Raw genomic sequence first — 13,444 nt, forward strand, 5'->3', positions numbered from 1 at the left:
GTCCCAGAGCAGCTGGGCCCGGATTCAGCCAACAGGGTCCTCCCCATCCCCACCCAGAGCGGGCGCTAAATCTGGGGTAGACCCGGTCTTCACATGACAAGATCCCTCCAATCATCCCCTTCCAGGGCCCAGAGTGTATTTTCTAGATCACCAACCTTAACTGCCTTGATTCCCCTCTTAAAACCCTAATGACTCCCATTGCCCTGAGCTCCCCAGCAGCTGATGGCCTGCAGGCGCTGCCCGTACCTGGCCATGCTATCTAGAATGCCCGCCTCTCTTCACTACCCCCACCACACACACGCACTACCGCAGGCTTCTGCCCCACCTCACTCTGTCTATACCCCTCTGCGTAAGCTGTTCCCTCTGCCTGAGTTCCCTTTCTGCCCTCATCCTACCAGCAAACTTCCACTCACTTTTCAAGCTGCAGCACAGGCCCCCTGTCCACTCTGAAGCCTTTTTGCCCTCCATCCTGCCCCAGGCTGAGCACAACCCAACCACACAGCGTTGTGGGTGGAATGGGATCTTATGATCTTTGCATCCCTGGGCCTGTGCCACCGAACCCCCAAGCAGATGCCCCAGACAAGGACATCTGGGATCTTCCCTGGGTTAGCCTGAGGGGGAGGGTGCTGGCCCACAGACGGAGGTAACCGATGGGCAGGTCACCCAGTGCTTGTCCCTTCCATCTCTCCCACGTGACCGTCCCACCTGTCCCGGGATAGCCACAGATTCCACAGTGAGTGTCCACTCAGGCTGTCAGACCGGGCAGGGAATGTTTCAGAGTCACTTTGGTACCTCTCTGCCTTCTCAAAGATGAAGGGCAAGAGGAAGGAAAGAGGCAGAAGAAAGAGAGCTCTGGGGGAGCAGGCAGAGGTGCCAGAACCTGGCTAGTTGCCCAGGCCTCAACCCCTCAGTGGCAACATGTGACTCCCTCCCTTCCTGGCTGCAGCTTCTCCTACTATTTTTAGAGCCACCCAATAACACCCTCAGTTGTCTTAAGGTGGCATTGCCCGAAGCCAGTGCCACCAGGCTCACTGAGGCCAGCCCTTCTTATTGATCCTTCTCTCTTTTCCCAAAACCAGGGAACGAGGGACTGGGCCAGGAGCCAGCTGAAAGTGCCCTGAAAGTCTCCACTGGCCCACAGAGGACCTCCCCATCTCAGGGCTGTCCAGATTGCAATCTGCTGCTATAATACTCAGCACCTCTATCCTTTGAGGCCTAGGGGTAGTGAGAGCAATCACAAGATCTTTAAACCTATTTTGGAAAATTTTAAATAAAACTAAAATATACAGAATAATATAACGAACCTCCTTATATCTATCACCGAGCTTCAACCATGATCAACCCACGGCCGATCTCATTTTATGTATACGCTTCCCAATTAATTTCCTCTGTCAATTTTTCAAGAGGAATTTTTGAAAAATAATGACTTTTTAAAAACATAGCCATGCATCCAGTTCAAGATGGCAGAGTAGAAGGACGTACGCTCATCTCCTCCTGCAAGAGCACCAAAATTGCAACTAGCAGTTGAACAACCATTGACAGGAGGACACTGGAACCCAAAAGAAGATAACTCACATGCAAAGACAAAGAAGAAGCCACAGCAAGATGGTAGGAAGGGCACAATCATGATCAAATCAAATCCCATACCCGCCAGGTGGGTGACTCACAGATTGGAGAACAGTAATACCAAAGAAGTTCTTGCACTACTGTGAAGGTTCTGAACCCCATGTCAGGTTTCCCAGCCTGGGGATCCGACAAAGGGACTGGGGATCCCCAGGGATCTGGCCTTGAGGGCCAGTGGCATTTGATTATAGGCCTTTCAGAGGACTGAGGGAAACAGAGACTCCAGTCTTGGAGGGCACAAACAAAATTTTTCGTGCACCAAGACCCAGAGAAGAGGAGCAGTGATCCCATAGGAGACTGAACCAAAACTACCTGCTGGTGTTGGAGGGCCTCCTGTGGAGGCATGGGTTGGCAGGGGCTCACCACAGGGAAGGGGGCACTGGACGGTCCCTCTTGGCATAAACCCTCTTGGGTTTGCCATTAACCCTACCATAGAGCCCACAGACTGGAGAACTAGGTCACCTCAGGCCAAACAACTACGAGGGAGGGAGTGCAACCCCACCCATCAGCAGATAATTGGATTAAAGCTTTACTGGGCAAGGCCCTGCCCACCAGAGCAGTTTTTCCACTGCTAGTCCCTCCCATCAGGAAGCTCACACAAGCCTCAGTCTCATCCATCAGAGGGCAGACAGAAGAAACAAGAAGCAGCACAGTCTCACAGCAGCTAAAACAAACCATGTTACAGAAAGTTATTCACAATGAAAAAGCAGAAAGTTATGACCTAGAGGAAGGGACAAGATAAATTCCCAGAAAAACAACTAAATGAAGTGGGGATAGGCAACCTTTCAGAAAAACAATTCAGACTAAAGATAGAGAAGATGATCCAAGATCTCGGGAAAAGAATGAAAGCAAAGATTGACAAGATGCAAGAAATGTTTGCCAAAGACTTAGAAGGAGAAAAGAACAAGCAAACAGATGAATAATACACTAGAAGGAATCAATAGCAGAATAACTGAAGCAGAAGAACAAATAAATGACCTGGAGGGCAGAATGGTGGAAATCTCTGCCACAGGACAGAATATAGAAAAAAGAATGAAAAGAAATGAAGACCGCCTAAGAGACCTCTGGGACAACATTAAATGCATTCACATTATAGGATCATAGAAAGAGAAGAGAGAAAGAAAGGACCTGGGCAAATATTTGAAGAGATAATAGCTGGAAAAAAAAGAGAGAGAGAGATAATGGCTGAAAACTTCCCAAGCACGGGAAAGGAAATAGTCAACCAAGTCCAAGGCAGCACAGAGAGTCCCAGGAAGGATAAACCCAAGGAGGAACACACTGAGATACATAGTAATCAAACTGACAAAAATTAAAGACAAAATATTAAAAGCAACAAAGGAAAAATGGTAAATAACATATAAGGGAACTCCCATCAGGCTATCAGCTGATTTCTCAACAGAAACTCTGCAAACCAGAAGGGAATGGCATGACATATTTAAAGTGATGAAAGGGAAGAAACTACAACCAAGAATACTCTACCCAGCAAGACTCTCCTTCAGATTTGACGGAGAAATAAAAGCTTTCCAGACAAGCAAAAGTTAAGAGAATTCAGCACCAACAAATCAGCTTTACAACAAATGCTAAAGGAACTTCTCTAGGCGGGAAACACAAGAGTAGGAAAAGACCTACAGAAAATAACCCCAAAACAATTAAGAAAATGGTAATAGGATCATACTTATCGGTAATTGCCTTAAATGTAAATAGATTAAGCACACCAACTAAAAGGCATAGACTGGCTGGGTGAATGAAAATACCTGTATGTATGCTCTTCCAAGTCCTAAATCGCTTCAGTTGCATCCGACTCTTTGAGATCCCCTGTCCTGTAGCCCAGGATAGGCTCCTCTGTCCATGGGATTCTCCAGGCAAGAATACTGGAGTGGGTTGCCTTGCCCTTCTCCAGCGGAATCTTCCTGACCCAGGGATGGAAACTGTGTCTCCTGTAGCTCCTGCGTTGCAGGCAGAACACAGCCAAACCCTGCTTGGGACTTGAACCCACGTGGCTGGGACTCAAACCCAGCCAAAACCCATGGTACTTGGTTTCAGGACCTAATGAAGCTCGGGTTCTTGATGTTTCATCGCAGAAAGAATTCAGTGAGAGACAAAGTGACAGGTAAGAAGTGGATTTATTCAGACACAGAGAGAAGCGCACTCCAGAGACAGGGTGTGGGCCGTCACAAGTGTAGCAGAAAAGCTTTTTTATGCATATATATGTAAGATATATATATTTTAGGAAACTTACTAATTTTTGCCTAACTAAAAAAATTATGACATTTTGATTCCACTTGTTTGACTTAGTATGAACAGAATGCTAGATTTCTAATTAAAAAATAGATATGCAACAAGCAACAAAGATTTACTGTATAGCGCAGGGAACTATAGTCAATATCTTATAATAACCCATGATGGAAAATAATTTCAAAAATAATATAAATTATATAACTATAATATAAATTGTATAACTGAATCACCTTGCTGAGCTCCTGAAACACTGTAAGTCAACTATACTTCAATAAAATGTATATATTTTAAAAAATAACTGCAATGAATATACCTAATCACACATTTTATGTAAGGTTAATTCCTTAATATCAGATCTATAGAGTTCAAATTCCCAATTTTTCATACATGTCTTTTCTTTTTACGATGTATTTGTTTGGATCCAAATAAGATGTATACATTGCAACTGACTGATAAGCTTCCTTGAAATCTCTTTAAATCTATGGGTTCCCCCTTCAACTACCATTCTCTCTCTCTCTCTGGCTTTCCTTGGGAGTAACCAGGTCATTTGTTGTGTAGCCTGGATTTTGTCTGGATTTTGCTGATTGCAACTCCACTGCGTTCTTTAACATATTTCTCTGACCACTGTACTTCCTGTAAATTGTATTTCCTGTATGTTGTTATGTCTCACAAATTGTAGTTGGGTTGAGATTCCTGATCAGTTTTAAGTTCTACTTTCTCTGGCAAACCATTTCAAAGGTGATCATAGGAGCCCATCTTGAGCTTGTGATTTGTCCTATTCAGCTAGAGCATCCATCTAGGGAAACTGGAAGGTCAGTTCTGTATCTCCGTCTCTCAACCGTGTCTACAAAAGCCCAGTCCAGATTCGCCTGCCTCTGCTTACTCCTGCTGCGGGGGCACTGACTTCAACTAGCTGATTTTCTGTCCTTGCTGCTTTGCCATCCGCACCTGTTTCCCCAGCTTTCCGCCCTATACTGGCCCGTCAGTGTCTCAGTTTAATCCCTTTGGTCCTTTGTCCCTGTCTGTCCCCACCTCCATCAATGTTTGCTGAATAAATGATTAATTGAATATCATCTCCCAAATTCTCTCATTCCACTTCCGTCTCTATGAACCTGTCTCTTGATCTCTGAGCCATATTTTCTTCATCTGCATCTAAAACGGAGGTTTAGTTGTCATGAGGGACAAAGGAAAGGGATTATCGTCATTGTGATCCGACCGTCGCATCCGCCTCCTAGACTCCACCCACATCTTTTTCTCCCGCATCCTCTTCGCTGCCCCCAGCAAAACAAAGGATGCGATCTCTCATTCTGCCACGAGAGGACGCATTCGCCTGTTCCAGCCCGGACCTGCGCCTGCGCAATATTGGGCTGGAGCTGGGTGGCCAGTCGGAATCTCAGCAGAGCGCCCCGCCCCGGGCTAGGGATACACGTCAGAGGCGCTCGCTGAGCGCGGCGGCTAGAGGGGACACACAGCCTCTTGTCCTCCCCTTCCGGGTCCAGAGGATGTTCTCCCAAAACACCAAAGCAGGGAGGAGGACCCGCGAGGAGGCAGGGGACTGGACACAATGCCCTCTTTCCTACCTCCCCCATCATCTATATCATTGCTCGGACTTAAAAGGACAATTCCATTTTTACCCACCCGCAGGACATAAGTGTACCCATAATACCCCTCCCCCACTCGGCCTTTTATCGGTGAACTTGTCTTCAAAGGGGTTCCTTGAGCCTCCTGACGGCCCAAAGCTATCAATCTTGAGTCTGAGAAGGCCAGAGGCCAGCCCTGGCCAAACATTTTAGCTTACAGAAGAGATACGCAAGGACAGGGTCTGTCTGAGGTCCCACAGCGCAGTAATCTGCACAGCTCGATCTCTGGACTTGGAGCTGAGTCCTACACAAGCACTCCGTTTCTGTAAAGTGGGGGCAATAACGACTGATGAGATAATGGACGTGACAGTGCTTTATAACCTGTAAAACTCTGGAGGAAGTAAGGGGGCTTTTATTTATTTATAACTGACAGTGCAAGGCAACAGCTGCCCAGGGTCAGCCCACTAGCACAGCCTGAGAGCTGGGAGAGGTCAGATTTAGAAGCCTTCTCTTCTGGAGGATTAGGAGATAAACAAAATTTCATTGTCTTACCAAGGACTTGCCAACATGGGCCCCAGTCTCTCCAAAACCAGGAAGAAGGTAGCTGAGGTCATCACTGAGAAGTAATAGAAGTGCCTGGGCAACGACTTCCAGTGAAAGGGATCTCCATCAAGCTGCAGGAGGAGAGCTAGAGAGATAATTACATGACTGAGGTCTGGGGCCCTGGCTCAACAGATCACTGAAGTATTGTAGATTCTGACACTAAGGAAGTGCTGAAGCTCTTGAACTTTGGCAGTCTGTTTAAACTGCAGGCCACTCAGCCCACAGTTGGGATGAATTTCAAAACACCTCATGGAAACTTTTGACTCTTGCTGCTGTACTTTAGTATTTTCACCCTAAACCTTGGACAAAAAAAAAAGAAAGGAAACAAAGTCTCTGACTTTTTTTTTTTTTTTTTTTGCAGATGGTATGATTATTTATTTGGAAAATCCAAGAGATTCCATAGGTATGTTGTCAGAGTTATTCAAAGAGATCAGCCAGGTTGCTGGACAAAATTGAAACATCCAAATTCAAATAAAATACAGAATTCAACAGTTGTTTCTATAGACAAGCAATAATTTATTAAAAACTGTAATATCTTTTTAGAAAGAAATCATACACAAAATTAAAATTGTACAGAACCCAGAAAAAAAACTTAGAAAAGATATTAAAAGATATTTATGAAGAAAAACTAGGCTATAAAACTGTAAAAACTACCAGCTAGAAAAGGAATACATTGAGTGATGGAGAGATACATTAAATTTAGGGATGAGAAACCTCAATGTCACAAAGACAGTTCTCTCCATAAAAATCTGCTGATTCAATCCAAGTCCACTGAATATTGCAACAGGGTTTTTCAGAGAGTTAGGCAAACTGATTCTAAAATTCATATGGGAGAGAAGAGGACCAAGAAGAGATTAGACAATTCTGAAATGAAGACTTATTTGAAAGCAATAGTAATTAACACAATGTGGTATTGTTGCTGGGCTAGACGAAGAGATCAATAGAATAGAGTGCCCAGAAACAGATCCAAGCATATGTGGGAATGTGATTTATGATGGCAGTGGCCTTGCAACTTAGTGAGTGAGAATACACATTTCAATAAAAAATGTTGTAACAATTGACTTTTCATTCATAAATATTAATTTCAGATGGATTAAAGATCTGAAAGTGAAAGACAAAACTTTAATTAGCAGAAAATGTAGGAAATCTCAGGGAGGAAAAGTTTTCTTTGATGAGAGACATAATTTATAAAAGATCAATTTCACTACATCACCAAAAAAAAAAGCTTTCTTCTATGAAAATGACATTATAAACAAAAGACAAGCAACAGCCTAAATGATAAATATTGGTAGTACATACAGCAGATAAAAGGTTAGTATCTGGGTATTGATCTCCTACACACCAATAAAGCAAACACAGAACTTTTTGAGTGCCACACCAAATGACATTCTTTTCCTTCTTCCTAGCTAATAGACTCCTGATTCAAAAGTCAAGGGTCTAGGCTTTGGATGAGGCTGGACTTTCCCCATCCCCATCAGGTGAACAGTGATTGGTCTAAGTAGAGCATGCTGATAAAGTTCCTCTGGTCAGTGATTGGTTTAGATATGGATATGTATACAGTTCTGTCCACTGAGACCAGAAGGGAGATCTCCCGTGGGACTCTGGAAAAAAAGACACTGAGAAGAAAGGATCATTTCTTTTGCTCCTGGACATTGTTGTCTGCATGAGACACCCAGAGAAGAGGCAGCCATCTTGGACCATAAGGAGGCCAGTCTAGGAAGCAAACCAACATGATGAGAAGTATCTTATAGAAAGATGGAAAGAACCTCTTCTTTGATGTCACAGTTGAGTCTCTGAATGAACCAAACCTAGGACTCCTTGTTATGTGAGATAACATAACTCCCTTTTTTGCTTAAACCACTTCTAACTGGACTTTCTATAACTATATCAATAGTTGCACTGGGTAGCAAAGAATGTGGATGTAAGCAATTTGCCTGGAAGAAACCCAGATGGCCAATGAGCATGATAAGATGCTCTGCCTCAGAGGCAAGGAATGCAAATTCAAATGAGATACTACTTCACACCCAGCAGATTAGCCAAAATAGAAAGTCTAACAAGAGCAGATGTTGGCAAGGATGTGGTCAGATAGGACATTTTATACAAATGCTGGTGGCAAGAGCATAAACTGGCTACAGAATAGCTCAGCAGTACTAGTCTAGGTGATAGTGTACCTGCAACCTTGGCTTCCTGCTCCGAGGTGTACACTCCAGAGATGGGTTCAGATGAGCACAAAGATGTTCATCACAGCCCTGCTTACAACAGAAAGTCACAGAAACAACTCAAAAGCCCATCAGTAGAGGAACTGATAAATACGTTGTGGCTTGTTCATATGATGAAATAGTAAACAGAAGTTAAAATCAATGAACCAAAGCCACATATATCAATGTGGCTCCATTGTGAAATGCACCTCAAGTGGAAAAAAGACACAAATGATACATACAGCATGATGGTCTTACATACATTTTAATAGTACATGCTGCTTTATGAATACTTAAATCTATAGGAAAAATGTGAAATTATGGGCTAGACTTAAAAGGGAAGGAAATTCTGACATATTTTACAATGTGGGTGAATCTTGAGGACATTATGCTATTTGAAATAAACCAGTCACAAAAGGACAAATACCATATGATTCCATCTATAATGTAGATTATATATGATGTACCTAGAGTAGTCAAATTCAGAGACAGGAAGTAGAATGGTGGTTGCCAGGGACTTGGGGGTGGGGGCCTGGGGAGTTACTGTTTAGTGGATAGAGTTTCAGTTGGGAAGAGGAAAAATTTCTGGAGATGGATAATGGTGATGGTTGCATAACAATGCGAGTGTACATAATGCCAGTGAACAGTACACTTAAAATGTTTAAAATAGTGATTTTCATGTTATGTATATCTGACAATTAAAATGGTAATTAAAAAATTCTGGGCCATAAAGGATGCATTCCAAATTTTTGAGAGTGGGTAGGGTTGGCAGTGGGACTAAGGAGCCAGAGAAAGGGGTTTCAGCTCAAATTCTCATGTTCTGTTTCTTTTATTTGAAAGAACCTGCAGCAAAAATGACACAATAACAGCGGGATTTTTTGTTTTGTTTTGTTTCCTTTTGGCCACTTCCTGCGATGAGGGATCTTATTTTCCCAACCAGTACCCCCTACTTTGGGAGTGCAGTGTCTGAACCACTGGACCACCAGGGAAGTCTCTGAAAGTACTTATAAATTTTGTTTGTGGACTTCCTGGGGGCTTCCCAGGTGGCACTAGTGGTAAAGAACCCGCCTGCCATGCAAGAGACAAGACAGATGGGGGTTTGATCCCTGGGTCAGGAAGATCCCATGGAGAAGGAAATGGCCACCCATTTCAGTACTCTTGCCTGGAGAATCCCATGGACAGAGGAGCCTGGCGGGCTACAGTCCATGGCGTTGCAAAGAGTTGGACACAACTGAAGTGACTCAGCAGCAGCAGCAGTTGGTGGAGCAGTGGATAAGAATCCGCTGCCAATTCGGGGGACAGGGGTTTGATTCCTGGTCCAGGAAGATTCCACATGCCTCAGAGCAACTAAGCCTGAGTGCCACAACTACTGAACCTGCTCTCTAGAGCCCAGGAGCCGCAGCTGCCAGGCCCACGTGCTGCAACTACTGAGGCCCCTGTGCCTAGAGCCTGTCCCCCACAACAAGAGAAACCACCCCAATGAGAAGCCCGTGCATGGCAATGAAGAGTAACCCTCTCACCCCTCACCCCCACCCCACTCACCCCAACTAGAGAAAGCCCACACAAAAAAGTAACGAAGACCTGCCTCAGTCAAAAAAAATTATTTTTTAAATTCTGTTTGTTATGTGATTCTTTTTCTTTTTTGGCCCCTAGCAGGGATCGAATCCAGGCCCATAGCAGTTGAAAGCACCACATCTTGACCACTGGACTGCCAAGAAATCCCCTGAACTTTTCTTATTTTTAAAGAAACTTTTCAAACTAAAAGTAAAAAAGTAGGTGTGTAAATTCTTTTCTCTCTCAGAACAGAGAGTTCTCTAAAGTAGAACTGCCCTGAAGTGGCAAGATTTGCCACCCCAATCCTCACTGTCACGGCCACCTGAAGTGCAAGGGGTTTAGCATAGAGCCTTAGAGCTAAGCTACTCTTGCAGAGGGTACCTGGGCTAGGTACATGCAGCCCACCACGCCTGGTGGAGCCAGTTGGCAGGGAAGCTGGCAGGGTCCGGATTTGCTCTCCCTTGACCCTGGGCAGGTGAGGCAGAGGCTGATGGGAAAATGCCTTTTGAGAGCCAGTCTCTTTCCCAGGCACCCACTGCAGATCCAGATAGCACATGAAAAATAGAAACCAACATCAAAACACGGGAATGTGTAATAATAGCACTTGGAGCAGGCAGGAAAAAAAGAGTTCTTCGAATCTGCTGATGACAAAATAACATTGCTCAATCTTTCCATGTTTTCTTTTTTTTTTTTTTCCCTTTGACTTCCTTGCAATCTCTGGAGTTCCCATAGCTATGGCTGTCTGCTTTACAAAATACATATTTACAAGCCCTCTAAGCCTGGCTAAATATAGCCTTTCTTTTAAAGCAACTGATGATTTGGAGAAATCTTTCCTCTGTCCTATCCTTTCCCTGCCCCCAGTACACACACACACACAGACACACACACACACACACAGACACACAGAGCCTGACTCCTCCTTCTAGGTCTCCTTCCTAAATCTCCAAGATGTATCTGAACTTTCCAAGTGACACTAGAACAAAAAGTGGAGGGTGAATGAAAGAAAGAGGGGGCCAAGCAGAGGGACCCAAGCAAGGCAGTCTCCCAGCTGTGGGAGGACCTCAAAGAATCCCTCTCTCTGCAGGGGCACTGGGGGCCTTGAGACGCTAAGAGGCAGGAATGAAAAACCCTTTGGGAGGTGGAGAAGCAAAGTCACCTTCACTCCAGGGATGATCTCAAAATATTTGGAGACAAGGTGTGCTTATATTTCAGAATCTCATATAATAGACTTTAAAGGGAAACGAGAGGCCCCATAGTCCAGTGGAGACACAGGTAGAAATGCAAATATTGATGCCTCGTTTCAGCCACACTTCCCCACACATGTACACGTGTACACACATACCCTTACATGTTTGGATAGCCATGTAATCAATAACAGCCAACACACCAAGTTCAGACGTTCAAATTTGAATAATTTGATGAAACTGAGGCTTAGGGAGTAAAAACAACTACCCCAACCAAGGTCGCTCAGCAAGTGGCTGGAAAAGTGTTAGTCACTCCGTTGTGTTCAATTCTCTTTGATCCCATGGACTATATAGCCCACCAGGCTCCCCTGTCCATGGAATTCTCCAGGCAGGAATACTGGAAAGGGTAGCCATTCCCTTCTCCAGGGGATCTTCCCGACACAGGGATCAACTCAAGTTTCCTGCACTGCAGGCAGATTCTAAATGGGTGGAGCTAGGGCTCAGTTCAGACCTTATAAACCTCTGTTTCTTTCCTCCAAAACTGGAGTCATTTCCCACTTCATGTCTCAGCCTTCTTCATTCCCCCTGGGAAGAGGTCAGCCAAGAGCCACTAAAGCCCATTCAACACTGACATCCTGGATTTGAGCTCTCCTGTATGTAAAATGTACTCACAGGCAAGTCTTTCTAGCATCCTCAAATTAGCCCAAATCTCTGGCAGAGGAGGACAAAAGGAGAGTGGTTGGAACAGGGGCCACTGGTTCACCACAAAATGACCAGAGAGCAGGGTCTAGGCCAGCCTTTGCTCAGGTGACGCTAGCCAGGGAAATACCACTTTCCTAGGCTGAATCTCAAGACCCCAGGGCTGGAAAGAGAAGACAACCTTGGCTTGCTCACCCCAGGAGTCCAGGGCACTAAAAGCTCCAGATTTATTTATCACAAAACAGTTCTCTCTCTGCCTTCATCACCTGTATTTGCAGTTAACACCTGGTGTTTAAAACACAAGCCTCAAGAACAGTCTCAGAAGGCCCTCAAATTTGAGGGTAGGTGGGAAAATAAAGAGGGGCTTTATCTGGAGGAAGGTTGGGTGTGAATTATCTCCCCCTAAGAAGCCTCCAGGCTTTTTAGCAACAGCTGGAAGAGGCACACACCCTATCTTCTGTGTTCCATCCACTTTCACTTCAGTTTACCCTTACTGAGCACAGAAAACCTAAGTGATTTGTCCAAGGTCACACAGCTAGTAAGTAGTGGATCCAGGATTTGAACTCTGGCAACCTGGCTCCAGGGCCAGCTTTGGGAACCATTCATTCTCTATTTCATAACAGAGGTAAGGAAGGGTTAGAAGACCATCAGGCAACAAAGGATAAAAGAGAGAGAAAGAAAGGTTAAATTACTCCCGGAGCTGAGTGAGGATCTCAGCCTGAGGAATAAAAATTAGGTTCAAACCCTTCAGTTTGGGCGTAACCCTTCCCAAAGTAACCGTCCTCCTCACCCTCCCCTTCCTGCAGGTGTGATTACTGCCTCAGGCAGGCAGGGATGGGTGGAGAAGATAACACCCCATTCCCCACCCCTCTCACAGGCTAGCCTGCCTGGCGCCTGACCCCAGGGAAGGACATGCTAAAGCACTCATTGCTTCATAAAAGCTTCTTCGGGAATTCTGGCTGGGAGGGTCACTAAGCTAACTGGGAGCCCAGGAAATAATGATCCCTCTCGTTAGCCTCAGTCATCTGAGCTCTGGGCTGGCTCCAACCCTCCTGCATCCCAAAATACTCAAAAGGGTTTCTTGGAAGTCTCAGGACAAGGGAGACCCAAGCATCCCAACAATTAGAGTTCAACCCAAGCTGCTGCTGGAGATGTTGTTGGGGGCTGGGGCTGGGGGTGGGGGAGAGGTGTCCGCAGGGCCTGACAGTTGGCTCTTGGCTCCTCCTCCCATCCTTAGAAGCTGGCTTCCCCACCTGGCCAGAAGCGTGGGCACAGACCCCTGGGCTGGGACCAGTTAGAATGACTCATCAAAGGCTGTGGGAGATTCTGGGCAGAATACCCTGGGGCCTGAGCCCTCCCTCAATCCACACAGGAGTTTTTGAGGACACTGCTCAAACCCCCAACTAGTGAGACTTCTGTCTCACCTAACTTCCCTAATGAGGTTGGGGGTGGGGCCTGTAGGTGGGGAGGGTCAAGTCCCAGACTTGGGCTTGGAAATCCAAGTCACTGAAGCTCCTGCTCAGTGCCCAAATCTTCCCTTTCCCTTAGCCTCAGGATTGCCAGCCTCAAGATCAGTCCTGTGGCTCCTGGCCCCTCCCTGTCCCAATATTCAGGATTCCCAGGAGGCTTCCCACACCCCATCCCCCACGAGCTTTTGCACGTGCTACCCAGTTTATCTCCCACAAAACCCACACACATCCCGACAGTGGAGGGATGAGAGAATTCCTTTGAACAGCCCTTCTAAGCAAGGGGGGCGGGTAGTGGG

This window comes from Cervus elaphus, chromosome 5 (assembly GCF_910594005.1).
Source record: "Cervus elaphus chromosome 5, mCerEla1.1, whole genome shotgun sequence".
NCBI classification, from domain to species: Eukaryota; Metazoa; Chordata; class Mammalia; order Artiodactyla; family Cervidae; genus Cervus; species Cervus elaphus.